This window comes from Artibeus jamaicensis, unplaced genomic scaffold, assembly GCF_021234435.1.
Source record: "Artibeus jamaicensis isolate MK-2021 breed Jamaican fruit bat unplaced genomic scaffold, CSHL_Jam_final scaffold_1019, whole genome shotgun sequence".
Classification (NCBI taxonomy): Eukaryota; Metazoa; Chordata; class Mammalia; order Chiroptera; family Phyllostomidae; genus Artibeus; species Artibeus jamaicensis.
This window is the reverse complement of record NW_026522025.1, coordinates 6,343,135-6,361,564: the sequence shown is the minus strand read 5'-3', so window position 1 is coordinate 6,361,564 and position 18,430 is coordinate 6,343,135.

Sequence of the window (18,430 nt, the reverse complement as noted above, 5' to 3'; positions counted from 1 at the left end):
GTGCTCTGGAAGAAGGTGCCAAAACCTCAACTAATGCCATTTGGAATGAATTCAGCATGCTCTGAAGTTGGGCATTCAAAAGCTATTATTTTTATGCCAACATAACAGTTTATTCAGGAAGTTGGAAGAAAAAATCAAATCTCATAGCAGCTAACTCCAAGGGAACTGGAAAAATTTTAACCCTGCTATTTATACATGTTCAAAAGTCAAGAAAATGCCTGCTGTTTATACATGTTCAAAAGTCAAGAAAATGGGGAAAAAGTTGTATTTTTCAGGATAGTCTTGGTAATGCTATGGCTACAAATAACTTCAAAATTTCAGTGACTTCAAAGAGCAAAGATTTATTTATTTTTATTAATACTCTGTGTTGATTATGTGAAAGCAGGGTTCTGCTGTTCTCAATCCAGAATGGAGGTGATGAGGCTTCTACCAGATGCAGCGTTGCCAGTTTCTGTGGCAGGTGACATACGAGGTCATGGTGAATTATGTACTGACATATGTCATATCTGCACACATTTCATTGGCCAAGCAGGTCATATGGTCTTACCAACTTCATGAAGTGAGGAAGTATGATCTTACTATGAGCTCTAAAAGAGGAGTACCAGAAATATCAGCAAACCACAATAAAACAGAAAAAGTAGATTCAAGAGGTATTTGGGAAGTAGAATTAATAGGGTTCAGCTGAAGAATAAAGGGAAAGGAAAACGTCTACAGGGATAGCTTGGTGTCTGACTTGAATGTCTGAGTAAAGATGGTGCAATTTACTGAAAAAGATATGCTAAGTTTTGGACATGTGGTATTTGCTCCAGCTGAAGGCAACCAGGAGAAGGGATGTTAAATAGGGAGCTGGATATATGGATTTAGAGGTTAGGAATAATATGTAAACTGGAGGTAAATGTTTGGTGGTCATCAACTCAGAAATGATGGTTGAATCTAATGGAGAATGGATAGAGTGAAAATAGCTAACAATATCAAAGTAGGACAATATCAAGTGTTGTCATTGGAATATTTTGCAGTGATGATAGATATACAAATTGATATAAGTTATTTGGGAAAACAATACTCGATTACCTAGTAAAGATGTGCAAACTCTCTCACCCAAATATACTTGCTCTGGTGTTATGTCTCAGATAATTTCAGAGACAATGTATAAAAGAGGTGCATAGTAGCATTGCTGTACTAGCAGAAAAAAAGAAAAAGAAGAGGGAAACAATCCAAATATCCATCCATAGGAGAAAGGCTAAATAGATAATGGAGTAGTCATACGATAAAATGAGGCAGCAATAAAAAATAATGAAACAGAGCCTCATAAACAATGTGAATTAATCTCAAGAACAAAATGTTTAGAAAAAGGAAGTTTCAGAAGAGAATGTCCAGAATTATTTTTTACATGTTTTTCAAAGGCTTACAAAACTAAACAATTGTGCTAAAACTTAAAAAAAATAAGCAAAGAAATGACAAACGCAAAAATCAGGGTAGCAGTTGTCTCTGCAGGGAAAAGGTAGAAAATAGAACCCCAAAAGTTCAGCCAGGGGTTTCAAAGATGATATCATATTCTATTTCTTGAAAAAGGGGGCAAGAACGAGAGTATAAGTTGCGCTTGTTTCCTTTTCAACCCACATCTATTTCACATTTTTTTGTTTCTGCTCAATACTTATTGATTTTTGAAGTAATAATCTAAAATGTAGAAAAAAATAGACACACAGACCAGTGGAACAGGAGAGCCATTATTAAACCTCTGCATATGTTGTCAGCTAATATTCAACATGAGAGCCAAGAACACCCAGTGGGAACAGGATAGTCCCTTCAACAAAAGATGCTGGAAAAGCTGGATAAGCAAATGAAGAACATGGAATTGAAGGAAATTTGAAAATTTTCAAAACAAAAATTTGCTTGAAATGAATCAGAATTCAACCGAGACCTGATACTATAAAACTCCTAGAAGAAAATGTAGAAAAGTCTCCTCTCATTGTCTGAGCAATGATTTCTTTGGATATAACACCAAAAAATATAAATGAGAAAAAAATCAATAATTAGACTACATCAAAATTAAAAGCTCCTGCATAGCAAAAAATAAAATTAAAAAATAAGAAAATGAAAAGGTTACCTACAGAATGGGAAAAAGGTTTTGCAAACACTATTGAACAAGTGGTTACTATCCACAACAGATAAGGAACTCGTACAGCTCAACAACAACAAAAACAAATAATCCAATTTTAAAAACGCCGAAAAAACTGAAATGAGGGAAGATGGTGGCATGGTAGGAGGGAGCAGATTCCACTTTCCCCCACACACTGGAGAAAAACCTAGCCGATCTATGGAGGAACAGAGCAGACAGCCAACAGCACCACAGCATATACGAAAATAGATAAAAAATTGTAGCGAACATTGAAAAACCAAACAGTAAGGAGACCGCTTCAGGACAATAAGGGCCTGGGGATCAGCGCAGGGACCAGGGAGGCTGCAGTTCCAGGCCCAGTGCTCACTAGGTCTGCTACGGAGTTCTAGGGACAGAGCTGGGCCAACTGCTCCCTCCCTAGCCAAATAAGGTTTGAGCAGCACTGGGAGAGGCCTGGTTGCTTGAAGTCGCAGAGAGGGGAATAAGGACCAAGTGGCAAATGCACAGGGGCTGTGAGCACCTATGCAGAGCCCTGGGAAGAGTGTGCGCCCAAACCCATGTAACTGGAGGTGGCCTGGCAGCGCACCCGTGCCAGCAACCTGGGGACAGTGTGCTTTGTGGAACACCTGGAGCTCACAACTGTAAACCCAGGGTGAGTACACGCTTAGGAAGGCCCAGATCTGGCACCCAAGGCCCTGCGGAGAGGCGCCAGGCTAGCCCTGGGGAGAGTACACTGAGTGCTGAACAGGAAGGGAGAAAGGGATACCAATTGCCCCTCAGCCTGCTGCAGCCAGCAAGACCAGAGAAAACTAGTTCGGCCACTGTGAAACCAGCAAGAGGTTTTTTTGTCTGTTTGATTTCTTTTAAGTAATATTTTGTTTTTTAGTTCTTATTATTTTTATACCTCTCAATTTCTTTCACTTCTCTATCCTTCTTTCTTTCTTTCCAACTTTATCTCTTCTTCCTTCCTTCTGTTTTTTTTCTTCCTTTTTCTTTTGAAACACCCACAAGTGAGACAAAAAAACCTGGAACTGTGAAAAGTCCAGAGTTGGACGTAAAGAGGGGGCATCCCAACAGCTGAGACAGTGAGACAAATTTCACTTTCATATTACAGAGAACCTGAAAGTTATTGCATATTTGTAATATTATTTTTCATTATTCTTACATCTTTTATTTTAATAGTATTTTTGTATTCCTTTTCTTTCTGTGTAGTCTTCTTTGCTTGGCTGGTTAGATTGTATCATTTGACAGGTTTCCCTTGTTACCTCATTTATGTATATTGCTAATTAACTGTCCTTCATTTCACTTGTGTTCCACTAGCACACTACTCAAGGGCCTGTACTCCCTATTCTTGTTATTTAGATCTCATAGATTCTGTCATATGATTGTCACTCTAATATTATTGTAAATAATAGCTACTCCATACAATTGTAAATACTGCACAACACCCCTCCCAGATCTTAGCCCACACCACAGTTTCCTGAAATCTAATACAGTAGTGTTAACTCTATTCTCTCACACACTACACCTATTTACTATCCTTTACTCTCACCTTACCTCAGAATCTGAACTCCCACAACCTCACTGCTTTCTAGATCCAACTCACAATCCATCCCTCCCCAACAAGGGTCTTATCTTCTTTCCATCCTTTCTAAAAAGTGGCTAGTTGGGTGGAATATCATGGTTAACATTATACATAGTGAAAGGATCTCCTATCTCTTCTCTACCAGCTGCTACTTAAATGTAAATATCATAGAATACTCTCTTACTGTCTAAACCATTTTGGCTTACCTCTCCAACTGATCACAAAAAAGAATAGGTAGAAGCTGTGAACACCAGGATACCCCAAGGAGACTGCGCCACTGAATCTCACAGGTATTCTACCACAGAAATTCACACCATAAGCCCAGGGAGCCAGAATAGATCAATTTAAGAAGCTGGAACTAACAAGAAGAGTCTCACAAATAATGGGAAGACAAAGAAATAATCTCCAAATGAGGGGAAAGGAAGAAGCCTCAGAAAGAATGCTAAATGAAATAGAGGCAACTCAACTATCAGATATTGAGTTCAAAGCAATGGTTATCAGGAAGCTCAATGAGCTCACAATGAGCTACCAGAAACTACAGGGGAGTTACAATGATGTCACTGCAAACTATATCAGCATGAAAAAGGAAATGGAAACTATTAGCAAGGGACAAGAGGAAATGAAGAATACAATTTCCGAATTGAAGAACACAGTAGAAAGTAGTAAAGTAGAGTTGATGAGACAGAAGATCAGATTAGTAAATTGAAGGACAAAGTAGAAAGCATCTCACAGAAAGAGCAGGAAAAGGAAAATAAGCTCAGAAAGAATGAAGAGGGATTAAGAGAAATGCAAGACTATATGAAATGTAATAATATCCGTATAATAGGGATACCAGAAAAAGAAGAAGAGCAAAGGATAGAAAACCTATTTGAAAAAGTAATGATGAAAAACTTCCCTAATTTGATGAGAGAAAAAGTCACACAAATTCAGGAAACACAGAGAGTCCCAATCAAGAGGAACCCAAAGAGGTCCACCTCAAGACACATCAAAATTAAAATGGCAAAATTCCAAGACAAAGAGAGAATCTTAAAGGCAGCAAGGGAGAAACAGAAAGTAACATAGAAGGGAGCCCCGATAAGGTTAGCTGCTGACTTCTCAATTGAAATGCTCCAAGCAAGAAGAGAATGGCAAGAACTATTCCAAGTAATGAGAACCAGAGGCCTGCAACCAAGTCTACTTTACCCAGCAAGGTTTTCAATCAAGATAGCAGGCCAAATAAGGAGCTTCATAGACAAAAGAAGTCTAAAAGAATACACCTCCACCAAACCAGCTCTGCAAGAGATGCTAAAGGGACTGCTTTAAGGTAAGGAAGGAAAAGAAAGAGAGGAACACAGGTACAAAAATGGTGATGAATAAGTACATATCAATAATAACCTTAAACGTAATAGGAATAAATGCTCCAATCAAAAGACGTAGAATAGCTGAGTGGATAAGAAAGTATGACCCACACATATACTACCTACAGGAGACCTACTTCAGGACAAAAGACCTACACAGACTGAAAGTGAAGGGCTGGAAACAAGTTTTCCAAGCAAACAGACATGAAAAAAACGCCCAAGTAGCACTACTCATATCATACAAAATAGAGTTTTAAAAAAAAGGACCATAAAGAGAGACCCAGAAAGTCACTTCATGATACTCAAGAAAAGAATCCACAAGAAGACATAAACATTGTAAATATATATGCACCCAACATAGGAGCACTCAAATTGGTAAAAAAAAAATCTTTTAACACCCTACTGTCAAAAATGGACAGATCTTCCAAACAAAATACCAACAAAGATATTGTGGCACTGAACAATGCCCTAGATGAAATGGACTTAACTGATATATAGAGAGCCTCCATCCCAAAGAAGCTAAATACACATTCTTTTCAAATGCAAATAGAACATTTTCAAAAGTAGAATACATGATAGGACACAAAACAAGTCTCAACAAATTCAAGAAAATTGAAATCATACCAAGCATTCTCTTGGATCACAAGGGACTAAAACTAGAAACCAACCCCAAGGAAAAAAACCCAAACACTCAAAATCATGGAGATTGAATAGCATGCTATTAAACAATGAATAGGTCAAGAATGAAATTAGGGAAGAAATCAAAAAGTTTCTGGAAACAAATGAAAATGAACTCATGACAAACCAAAAGTTATGGGACACAGTGAAGGCAGTCCTGAGAGGAAAGTTCGTAGCTATACAAACCTACCTAAAAAAAAAATTCAAACAAACGACCTAACCCTAATCCTATAAGAACTCAAGGAACAACATCAAAGACAGCCCAGAGCAAGTAGAAGGAAGAAAATAACCAAGATCAGGGCAAAATTAAATGACATACACACTAAAAGCACAATTCCAAGGATTTATGAATCCAGGAGCTAGTACTTTGAAAAGATAAACAAAAATTGACAAGTCTTTAAGCAGGCTCATCAAGAAAAAAAGAAAGAAAACCCAAATAAACACAATCAGAAATGAAAGAGGAGAGATTACAATTGACACCACAGATATACAAAGGATTGTAAGAAATTACTATGAAGAATTGTATGCCAAGAAATTTGAAAACCTAGGTGAAATGGACAAATTTCTAGAAAAATGTAATCTTCCAAAACTCAATGAAGAAGAAGCAGAAAGCCTGAACAGACCAATAACAACAGATGAAATTGAAGCAGTAATAAAAATACTCCAGTCACACAAAAGCCCTGGACCAAATGGTTTCACAGGAGAATTCTGCAAAGCATTTAAGGAAGATCTAACCCCTATTCTTCTCAGACTATTCCAAAAAATCCAAAATGATGGAAGTCTCCCAAACTCTTTTCATGAAGCCAGCATCATCCTAATCCCCAAACCAGATAGAGACACAACAAAGAAAGAAAACTTCAGGCCAATATTGCTGATAGATGCTAAAATCTTCAACAAAATGTTGGCAAACCAGACACAACAATATGTACAAAAAGATTATATACCATGACCAAGTGGGATTCATCCTAGGGATGCAAGGATGGTTGCAAGGATGATTCACAAATCAGTAAATGTAATACATCACATAAACAAAAGCAAAGACAAAAATCACATGATCATATCAATAGATGTGGAAAAAGCATTTGATGAGGTAAAGCACCCACTTATGATAAAATACTCAGCGAAGTGAGAATAGAGGGAGCATTACTTAACATAATAAAGGCCATATATGAGATACCTATACCCAACATCATACTCAATGGGCAAAAACTAAAATCTTATTTCCACTAAGATCAGGAACAAGACAAGGCTGTCCACATTCACCATGTCTATTCAACACAGTATTGGAAGTTTCAGCCACAGCGATTAGACAAGAAAAGGAAATAAAAGGCATCAAAATTAGAAAGGAGGAAATAAAACTGTCGCTGTCTGCAGATGACATAATAGTGTACATAGAAAATTTTATGAACTCCACCCCAAAACTGCTCAACCTAATAAATGAATTTGGCAAAACAGCAGGATACAAAGTCAATATCCAGAAATCAATGGCATTTTTGTATACAAACAATTAAACAGCAGGAGCAGAAATCCAGAAAAAAATCTCACTCTATACAGCAAAAAGATCAATAAAATAGGAATAAACCTAACCAAGGAGGTAAAAGACCCATATTCAGAAAACTACACAACACTGAAGAAATAAATCAAGGAAGACACAAGCAAATGGAAACATACACCAGGTTCATGGATTGGAAGAATTAACATCATCAAAATATCCATACTACCCAAAGTAATTTACAGATTCAATGCAATGCCTATTAAGGTACCAATGGCATATTTCACAGACATAGAACAAATGCTTCAAAAACTTATATGAAACCATGAACGACCCCAAATAGCTGCTGTAATTTTGAGAAGGAAGAACAAAGTAGGAGGGATCACAGTACTTAATACCAAACAGTATTACAAGGCCACTGTAATCAAAACAGCCTGGTACTGGCATAAAAATAGGCACATGAACCAATGGAATAGAACAGAGAGCCCATAAATAAACCCAAGTCTCTACGGTCAATTGATAGTTGACAAAGGGGCAGCAACATAAAATGTAGTAAAAATAGCCTCTTCAACAAATGGTGTTGGGAGAACTGGACAGCTATGTGGAAAAAAAAAAAGAAAAGAAAAGAAAAGAAACTCGAGCACCAACTTACACCATACACAAAAATAAATTCAAGGTGGATAAAAGATCTAAGTAGAAACTGTGATACTGTGAAAGTCCCAGAGGAGAACACAGGCAGGAAAATCTCAGATATTTCACATAGTAACATTTTTACTGATATGTCCCCTAGAGCAAGGGACATAAGGGAAAGAATAAACAAATGGGATGTCATCAAAATCAAAAGCTTCTGCACAGCTAAAGAAAACAGTATTAAAATAAAAAGAAAATCAACAGTATAGGAAAACATATTTGCCAATGATACCTCAGACAAGGGTTTAATCTCCAAAATATATAAAGAACTTACACAACTCCACTCTAAGAAGACATCTAACCCAATTAAAAAATGGGAAAAGGACTTGAACAGACACTTCTCCAAGGAGGACATACAGAGGATCCAGAGACACATGTAAAGATGCTTAATATTGCTAGCCATCAGAAAGATGCAAATTAAAACCACAATGAGATACCACTTTACACCGGTCAGAATGGCCATCATAAACAAAGCAACAAACAGCAAGTGTTGGAGAGGATGTGGAGAAAAGAGAACCCTAGTGCACTGTTGGTGGGATTGCAGACTGGTACAACCACTATGGAAAGCAGTATGGAATTTTCTCAGAAAACTAAAAATGGAACTGCGTTTTGACCCAGCAATTCCACTGCTAAGATTATATCCTAAGAACCCTGAAACACCAATCCAAAAGAACCTATGCACCCCAATGTTCATAGCAGCACAATTTACAATATCCAAGTGTTGGAAGCAACCTAAGTGCCCATCAATGAAGGAATGGATAAACACAATGTCATATGTATGTATGTATCTATCCATCCATCCATCCATCCATCCATCCACTATTATTTAGCCATGAGAAAGAAGGACATCTTGCCATTCATGAAAATACGGATGGACCTGAGCACATTATGCTAAGTGAGATAAGTCAGACAGAGAAAGACAAGTAGTATATGATATCGCTTACATGTGAATCGAAAAAAAGCCAAACTCATAAAAAACAGAGAGCAAAATGGTGGTTACCAGGGGACTGGAGGTGGGGGAACAGGACAGAAGTTGTTTAAAGGTACAAACTTACAATGAATGAGTAATAAGTCCTAGAAATCTTCCACAGGTATTAAAATCCCGTTAACTTGGAGACACTATTTCAAAAAGGTTTCATAGATTATGGGACAGATATTCCTAGATCAGGAAGGGAATTTGGAGGATGAGATCAAAGTAATTTCATGGTGTCATTAGGAATATTTTGAGTGTATTAAATTTTAAAACTTGGGCAGGCAAATTTTACAAATTAGGGGCAAGGACTGCCCCTAGATTTTATGATAGGTGTCAACCTTCTCATTTGCAAGTAGTAATAAAAAACAAAACTAAACAATTGCTTTGGTTCTTTTGTTCGTTAAAGTGGAAAAAGTTGAATAAGAAAATAATGATAGCTGTTGCATTTTAAATACACATAGTCTTTTTCTCAGTGAAAGTAACTATTTATTATTTCTTTTTTGTTTGTTTTTTATTTTTTATTTTTTTACTTTGACATATTTTTTATTTTTAATTTTTTTTAAATTTTATTTATTTATTTTTCAAGTACAGTTTTTTGTCTATTTCTCCCATCCCAGCCCCCCCGCCCCGTGCTCCCCACCTCCCTCCCATTTCCTCCCCCCCAGTCCTCATCCCTGTGTCTTTCATACTTGTTCCTCAAAATCCCTCCCCTTTTTTCCCCTTAAATTTCCTTCCTTCTCCCCTCTGGTCACTGCCCACTTGTTATCTATTTCAGTGTCTTTGTTTTTATTCTGTTTGCTTGTTTAGTTGTTTAGCTTCCTGTTAAAGGTGAGATCATATGGTATTCGTCTTTCAATGCCTGGCCTATTTCACTCAGCATAATGCTTTCCAGTTCCATCCATGTTGTTGCAAGGGGTAGTAGCTCCTTCTTTCTCTCTGCTGCATAGAATTCCATTGTGTATATGTACCACAATTTTTGATCCATTCATTTACTGACGGGCACCTAGGTTGCTTCCAGCTCTTGGCTATTGTAAATTGTGCTGCTATGAACATTGTGGTGCATAGGTTCTTTGAAATTGATGTTTTAGGATTCTTGGGATATAATCCTGGCAGTGGAATTGCTGGGTCAAAAGGCAGGTCAATTTTTATTTTTCTGAAAAAATTCCATACTGTTTTCCATAATGGTTGTACCAGTCTGCAATCCCACCAACAGTGAACTAAGGACCCCTTTTCCCCACACCCTCTCCAACATTTGTTGTTTGTTGCTTTGTTTATGATAGCCATCCTGACCGGTGTAAAGTGGTATCTCATTGTGGTTTTAATTTGCATCTCACTGATAGCTAACGATATTGAGCACCTCTTCATGTGTCTCTGGATATTATGTATGTCCTTCTTGGAGAAGTGTCTGTTCAAGTCCTTTTCCCATTTTTTAATTGGGTTAGATGTCTTCTTAGATTGGAGTCGTGTAAGTTCTTTGTATATTTTGGAGATTAAACCTTTGTCTGAGGTATCATTGGCAAATATGTTTTCCCATACAGTTGGTTGTCTTTTTAATTTAGTACTGTTTTCTTTAGCCATGCAGAAGCTTTTGATTTTGATGACATCCCATTTGTTTATTCTTTCCTTTATATTCCTTGCTCTAGGGGACATATCGGTAAAAATGTTGCTGCGTGGAATATCTGAGATTTTCTTGCCAATGTTCTCCTCTAGGACTTTAATGGTGTCACGGCTTATATTTAAGTCTTTTATCTACCTTGAATTTATTTTTGTGTATGGTGTAAGTTGGTGCTCGAGTTTCTTTTCTTTTCTTTTTTGCACATAGCTGTCCAGTTCTCCCAACACCATTTGTTGAAGAGGCTATTTTTACTACATTTTATGTTACTTCCCCCTTTGTCGAATATTAATTGACTGTAGAGAGTTGTGTTGATTTCTGGACTCTCTGTTCTGTTCCATTGGTCTATGTGCCTGTTTTTATGCCAGTACCAGGCTGTTTTGATTATAGTGGCTTTGTAATACAGTTTGATATCAGGTATTGTGATCCCTCCTACTTTGTTCTTCTTTCTCAAAAGTGCAGCTGCTATTCGGGGTTGTTTATGGTTCCATATAAATTTTTGAAGCGTTTGTTCTATGTCTGTGAAATATGCCATTGGTACTTTAATAGGTATTGCATTGAATCTGTATATTGCTTTGGGTAGTATGGACATTTTGATGATGTTAATTCTTCCAATCCATGAACACGGTATATGTTTCCATTTGTTTGTGTCTTCCCTGATTTATTTCTTCAGTGTTGTGTAGTTTTCTGAATATGGGTCTTTTACCTCCTTGGTTAGGTTTATTCCCAGATATTTTATTTTTCTTTTTGCTATATAGAATGGTGATCCTCACAGCAACTTCTTAGGGATAGACAGGGCAACTATTTCTACCTCGTTTTATAGCCAAGAAAAGGAATTTTCAAGTCCACAAAGGTAAAATGATTTGTCCAAGGTCATGAGCTCAGAAGTAGGAGACATGGGACTCGAATTCTTGTCTTCTGATTGTAAGTCCTCTTTGAAAACACAAGGCTGTTTCTCTCTTCCAGGCCTTTGCTTATATTGTCCCCTCTGCCAGAAACAATGTAAGTGGAAGAAAGAGCTTTCTAACAGCCATGTTTTCCAAAGATGGGATGAGGTAATGAACTCCTCATTGCTAGAGAAGAGTAAGCAGCGATGTTGGAGATGAGATCCTATTATTGAGCCATGGGTCAGACTTGACAGCCCAAAAGTCCCTTCCAAATATATGATTCAGTACAGTTAATGTGAAAGTATTAAAGCCATCACTGTAATCTGTGCACATGGAAGCCAGGATAGGAGAGCAGAAGTGTGGGGTACTAGAGAGATCCTTCAAGTCACAGAACCCCAGAACATCGTAATCAGAGGGTACCTTGGCCCAGCTTCCTGCACCAACTGTAAAACTCTCCTCCCACTTTACCACATGCTAATTAGGATAGTCCCAGCAATTTGAAAAAAGAAGAACCTCCTTGTCTGTTCTGGCTCTAAGAATCTAGGCAAAGGTGCAACTTGATGGGTCCTGGAGTTGACCAGGTCTGCAGGATGTCATAGGAAAAGCTCTTACAGATTCCAGCTGTACTGGACTTCCTCATAACACATAGGATTGAAGACAATTTCCCTACTGATTTAGCCTGGTAACTTAACAGGACTCTGGCCAAAGTGGATTGAGAGAAATAATACACTTCAAAAATTAACCAGTAAATATATATGTACATATCACCAGAAATGAGCAGGGGGTCAAATCAAGTCTAGTTACTGATTTCTAGAGCAGAGGTAAAGTGGGCGACACATGGACAAACTGTGCTGGGAGCAGAATAGCTTTGAGTTGAAATTCTGGTTCTGTCACCATGTCTTGAAGTGACTTGGCAAGTTAGTCACTTGTCTTTCCCTGTTTCCTTATCTACAACTTGGAAACTATTCACGCCCACCTCTCAGAGGAATGAAACTGCAGATGTGCATGTACACACATGGCCCATCACAGGTGTTCAACAAATTCCAGTTTCTTCACCTCTTCCCAGGTGGCAATAGAATGTCCAATTCCTGAAGAACAAGCTATTGTATGCCATCAAGAATACATGAAAATACTAAGAAAAAATGTAGGAAATTGTCTGCTGCTTTTCTGAGACTGACTATTTGAGTGAGAACCACGGGCTAACGTTGAGTGTCCATCACTTAGTGAATCTGAAACACAAAGGCAATCTGTGGGTCATTAGTCTGGCTCAAGGGGTCACCCTGCTCAAGGCCAAACCAGTTGTTCTTCTCAGCTTTGCTGTAAGCTGGGTTTTCCCTGCACTCTGGGAGCTCCTTCCCCCACCCCACATCCCCTGTCAACATGACTGATGAATTCAATATCCCCCTCGCCCCAGCTGACAGCCCAGAGAGCTCACTCCAAACAGCAGGCCCCCTGGTTGCCTGACTCAGGCCTCCCCAGTCAAAGCCGGGGTCTGCGGTGGACAGACAGACAGGTCTGGAGAGCTGGTAAGTGAGAACTCCCCAAGTGCCTCCTCCAAGAACAGATTTGATGAGGCTGCCATTCACTCTGTCAGGCGGAGGGTGGGATTCATCAAGATCTAGCCCTTGACTCCTTCAGCCCCGTGGATGTGCTCTAAAGGATTTTTCTTTGAACTGGATTGCTCGGAGAGCATTGGTAAATCCACAGGTTTGTGATCCATCAGTGCCTGACAGCCCGTTATTCCAGAGGCGTTAATGCCCTGAACCAGAAGAGTAGGGAAGGCTTCTTGGTGCCATCAAGGAACAGAGATTCATTGGTTTATTGACTCATCCCACAAATATTTGCTCAGCCTGCTGGCTAACTACTGGGATGAATCGAGGAGGAGTATGGCTGGGGGGGGGGGGAGGTGGCTCCCTATAAAGGAATGCCACTCAGTGAAGTGGAGCCCAGAAATTTGGGTGGAAGGACTGTGACTATTGAATTGCTATTGACAATGTGATCAGAGTTGGGCATTTTACACAAATCTCCTACCTGACGCCGTGATGTCTCTGTATGTAATACTGTCACCTTCATGTTATAGGTGGGGAAACTGAGGTTCATAGAGGCTCTGTGACCTACTCAAGTTCCATGGGTACTAGAATGTGTCAGAAATGGGATCCAGACTAGTTGGGCTCCAAATCCCATGATCCTAACCATTTTTTTTGCATTGCCTTTTCCCTCACCTTTTTTTTTTAGTTGTTGGTAGGATAAAAAAGGAAGATGAAGCTGTTTATGGAAAAATATAAAGGTTTCTGCTGTAAGAGAATAATATTGTGTTGGGTGTAATTTTCAGTGGGTAATAGAGCATTTGGTCGACTGACCTCTCTGCCAAGTTCAAGAGGCCTCTCAGGTTTCAGTCATCAAGGCTGACTAGGAGCCATCAAGGCTGACTAGGAGCATTGGGATTCTGAACTATTTCCTTATGTGTTTCTCCTGGACTGAGGCTTCTGAGTGTGGCCTGAACCTGGTGGTACTCTGCCGCCCACAGAGAGACGAGGTCGGCTGACACTGTCCTGGGGGTTTTGTCCAAATAAGTACTTGAATAGGCTACATTCAACCTGGTAAATGTTTATTTCTTATCTCTATTTGAAGTAAGATTGATTTCCAAAGGCTCCTCACTAAAATAGGAAGTAAAGAGGGCTTTTCTGTGTTCAGAGAGATTTCTTTTGCTTTCCTTAGTTATTTGCTATGAAGGCTGAGTTGTTCAGATCCAGAAGACATCAAGACAGGCCTTGAGACACAGCATGCAATAACAAAATGCACTGAGCTAGGGGTCGGGGTCCCATCTATTTAGTGACTCACTCACCCTGTAACTTTAGGCAAGTTGCTCCACTCCTTTTTGTTTCCATTTCTCCCTCTATAAATTGGTGGTAATAATGGTTTTCATCTTACACAATTATTATGCAAGACAAATGGGATCATAATGCCATTTATTGATTCTTTCATTCATTCTGTAACTGTAAGAAACTTGATACATAGTGATGAATAAAACAGTCACGGCCTATGCTCATAGTCTGTTTTATTATATACCAACCACCATTCCACATTCTTTATGCACATTACTCAAGTTAGCCTTCACATCAGGCATCGATATTCCTGTTTTGCAGATGAGGGATCTGAGCACAGAGAGATGGAGTCTCAAGCCCAAGTCCCCGTAGCTGGTAAGCAGACTTGGACCGAGGTTGCTCTGGCTTCAGTTTGTTCCCGGTTTGTGCACAAGGCACCGCCACTGACAGAATGCCATATCAAGTTTTCCCAGGTCATACTTACAGAGTACTGGCTCCATGCTGGGCACTCACAGACACTTTTATACAATTTTAAATTAGCTTTGCTGTGTAATTTGGGTGAGTTATTCAGTCCCTCATCTGTAAAATGGGAATAATAATAGCACTTAATACAGAGCATGATCAGCAGCAAGCACTCAGAAAGTGCTTGGTGAATAATCTCCATGCTTCCATGTTATGTAGTTACTTCATTTTATGGTTCCCATTTTAGCTTAGGGATGGGTACTCTAAAGAAAGCCAAAGGTATGACTTCCCTCTGAGTAATGTAGCCTCTGAGCTACTTTTAGCACCATAGGTACTATTTTTTCCTCTCCTTCTTTCACATACAATGAACTGGACATATTTCAAGTGTACAATGTGGTAAGTGTATGTATATACCCGTGAACCCATCAATCTGAGGTAGCGAACCTCTCCTTCATGCCCACGCATTTCCCTCTGCCCCCCCAGAATCCTTTCTTCCTTCTCTTATTTGCCACTTTCCCCATCCCCACCTCAGGCAGTTACTGATCTGCCTTCCATTTCCATACATTAGTTTGTATTTCTAGCATTTTATATAACCAGAACCATATAGTCAGTATTCTTTTTAAATTTAATCCTCACTTCTTTTACTCAACACAATTATTTTGAGGTTTACCATGCTATTTCATGTATGCCTAATCATTCCCTTTTATTGCCAAGTACAAGTTCCTTGTAAATATAGATCATAATTCATCCATCATCTGTTGATGAACATTTGCTTTGTTTCCAGGTTTTGGCTATTAGAACTAAAGCTGCCAAGACATTTGTCTTGTTAAATTCCTAGAAGTAAAATGGTTGGGTCATGTGGTAGATGTGTGTTTAACTTTTTAAAAAGCTGGCAGACTATTTTCCAAAGTGGTTGTGACATTGCACATTTGCACCAGCAATGTGTGAGAGTTCCACTTGCTCCGTATCCTCACCAACACTTGGTGTGTCCCTCTTTGAGGACTTTAGACATTCCAATAGGCGAACAGTGTGTCTTACTGTGGTTTTAGTTTACCTTTGTCTGATGACTAATGACGGTGAGCATCTTTCATGTGTCTATTTGCCATCCATATATCTTTCTGGATAGAGTGTCAAATCTTATGTCTATTTTTAAAATCGGTTTGTTTGTTTTCTTATTATTGAGTTTTGAGGATTCTTTACATGTTCTGGATGCAAATCCTTTATTGAATACATGATTTGAAAATAATTCCTCCCAGTGTGTGGTTTGTCCTTTCATTCTTAAACAGTATTCTCCCAGATCTTGACCTTGCTGATAATCTGTTCATTGTTTCCAGCATTTTTTTCTCTCCGAGTTTTTTTTTTTTTTTGGATGGTCTTCATGTTCACTATGTTCTGCAATGTTGAATCTGCCATTAATACCATCCAATTCACTTCTCGTCTCAGATATTGTAATTCAGCTTGAGTCTTTCTTACATCTTTCATATCTCTTTTTAATATGTTCAGTCTTTTCCCTTAGCTTCTTGAACACATGGAATATCATTATAATAATTGTTTTAGTGCACTTTTCTACTAATCTTATCATCTAGATTAGTGTCAATTGATTGATTCTCCTTTTTATAACCGTTGGTTCTTTCCACTGCCCTTGACTAGTTTTCTGACATACACACCCTGCTCAGTGCTCAGCAGCATATTTATAGGGAACCAAATGCAGATCTCTGAAATTCTCTCTCCCTTGCAAATCCCTCTTTCTAGTACACTACCTTATGAAATTTACCCACCTAGCTCTACCCAGACTCACCTTTGTTCTGCAAATCATGGAGCCCATGACTGGCTTCCACCTGGGTTCCCCATTCTTTGCTGTGACCTAGAAACTCACTCCAGACTGCAAACAATTAAAAAATTTATGATTGTTTTCAGACTCATAAGAGCAATGTAAGACTTACCTTGCTTGGTTCCTCAATGATCACCGCCCTTCATTGCCTAAATGTCCAATGTCTTGAGAACTATTCTTTCCTTGGTTTGTTTGGTTTTGTTGTTGTTTTTAGTTGTTTCAGGTGGGAGGGCAAGTCTGGTCCCTGTTACTCCATCTTGGCCAGTAGTAGAAATCCTCATAGTTTCTTTAGTTAGAGAACCCTTATCAAACCTCTCATTGTTACAGATTAGGGAATGAGGAGTGGTGCATATATTAACCACGGCAGGTTGTATGGTTTTTAAGGGATATACTGTGTAATATTTGGTGTTGGGTTTGAGAGAAGGATGCTGTTAAGGCTGAAGGCATAGGTAGAAGCAAGATTGTAAAAAATACTGAATGCCATACAAGGAGGAGGAATTATCCTGTGGTCAGTGGAGGAGGAACTGAACAATCTTTTTAAGTGTAGAGATGACATAGTCTTGATAGCTAAATTAAAATGTGCTTTTTTTTTTTTTTTACAAATTCAGTCTGTATTCACCTCTAATCCTAAAGGTGAGGAGTTGTTTGTTGAGTTCTAGTCTGCATTCAGATCCTATCTGTGTGTCTTTGCACAAATCATTTCAGTGATCTGGGGTCAATTCCACAAATGTGAAATGAGAATGCTAACACCTGTATCTTATCCACTGAGGGCAGTGAGATTAGATAAGGTAACAGGTCAATATTTGAGGGCTAGATGAGATTACATACATTTGAGCAGAGATTATAAGTGCCCAGTACAGAGTCTGACAGGCAATAAGCCTTTACTAAAGATAAATGATTACTACTTGAGAGAACTGAGGCACAGTGAGGCTGTTTTAATTGTGGAAACAGAACAAGTAAAGGGTAGTACTAAGCCTCCAACTCAGTGTTCCAATACCTTTCCATGCCTAGAATCCTTGAAAGCAGGATTTAATACTAAGGACACAATAATGGTTGATAGAACCAAGTACCCACAGGGCCACAGAGCTGTACATGGAGATGGCGCGGGAGCATTCGCCTCCCTTGGGCACTCCCTGATCCCACAGTTACAGCCCAGCCTGACACGATCTCCTGAGCAGTAACTGTTGGAGGCTGTTGGATCCCGGACACACAGAGGGTTACAATGAACAAGCTAAAATAAAGAACCAGAGCGAGGCCATGGTGTGCATTGGTTTCCGGTCATGTGTTTTGATGTAAAATTTTGAGAATAATGGAAACTATAAGGGGTTCCATTGTGAAATGAAAGCTTTTATTTGTGTGTGTTCTCTCATGTTGCCAAACCTTTGTACAGGCTACTCTCGTGAACTAAAGTGCAGTATATTGTATATTCCATATTCTTTATATGTCTGGTTGTAGAACATGTATTCGTCCTTCAATTCTGAGTTCAAATACTATTAAACCTTCCCTGACCTCCCTAGGCAGGTTTTGTATTCTTTCTCTTTTGAGTCCTTTGCATTCTGCAAATGCTGCCATTGTCTCCCACTAGACCGTGAACTCTGTATCAGCAGAACTATATCACCTTTGCTTATTATGGTATCCCTGGAACCTGGGACAATGCCTGGAACTGTTAGTACTCACTAAATATTTTTGAATGAATAAATAAATGGACATTGGGAATATAAGTGATATACATAAAGACCTTTGCTCATCCTAGAAACTCCTCTGTGTTTTCATTTCTCTCTATTGTATTAATGTGAGCTTTAGGGGCATACATGAAGTCTTACTTATCTCTATTTAACTTTATTTATTATTAGAGAATACAGTAAAGGCTCAGTAAATGCTGGTTGAATGAACAAAAAGCTTTGAACCGTAGTTACTTTATCTGTTTTGTGAAATGGTT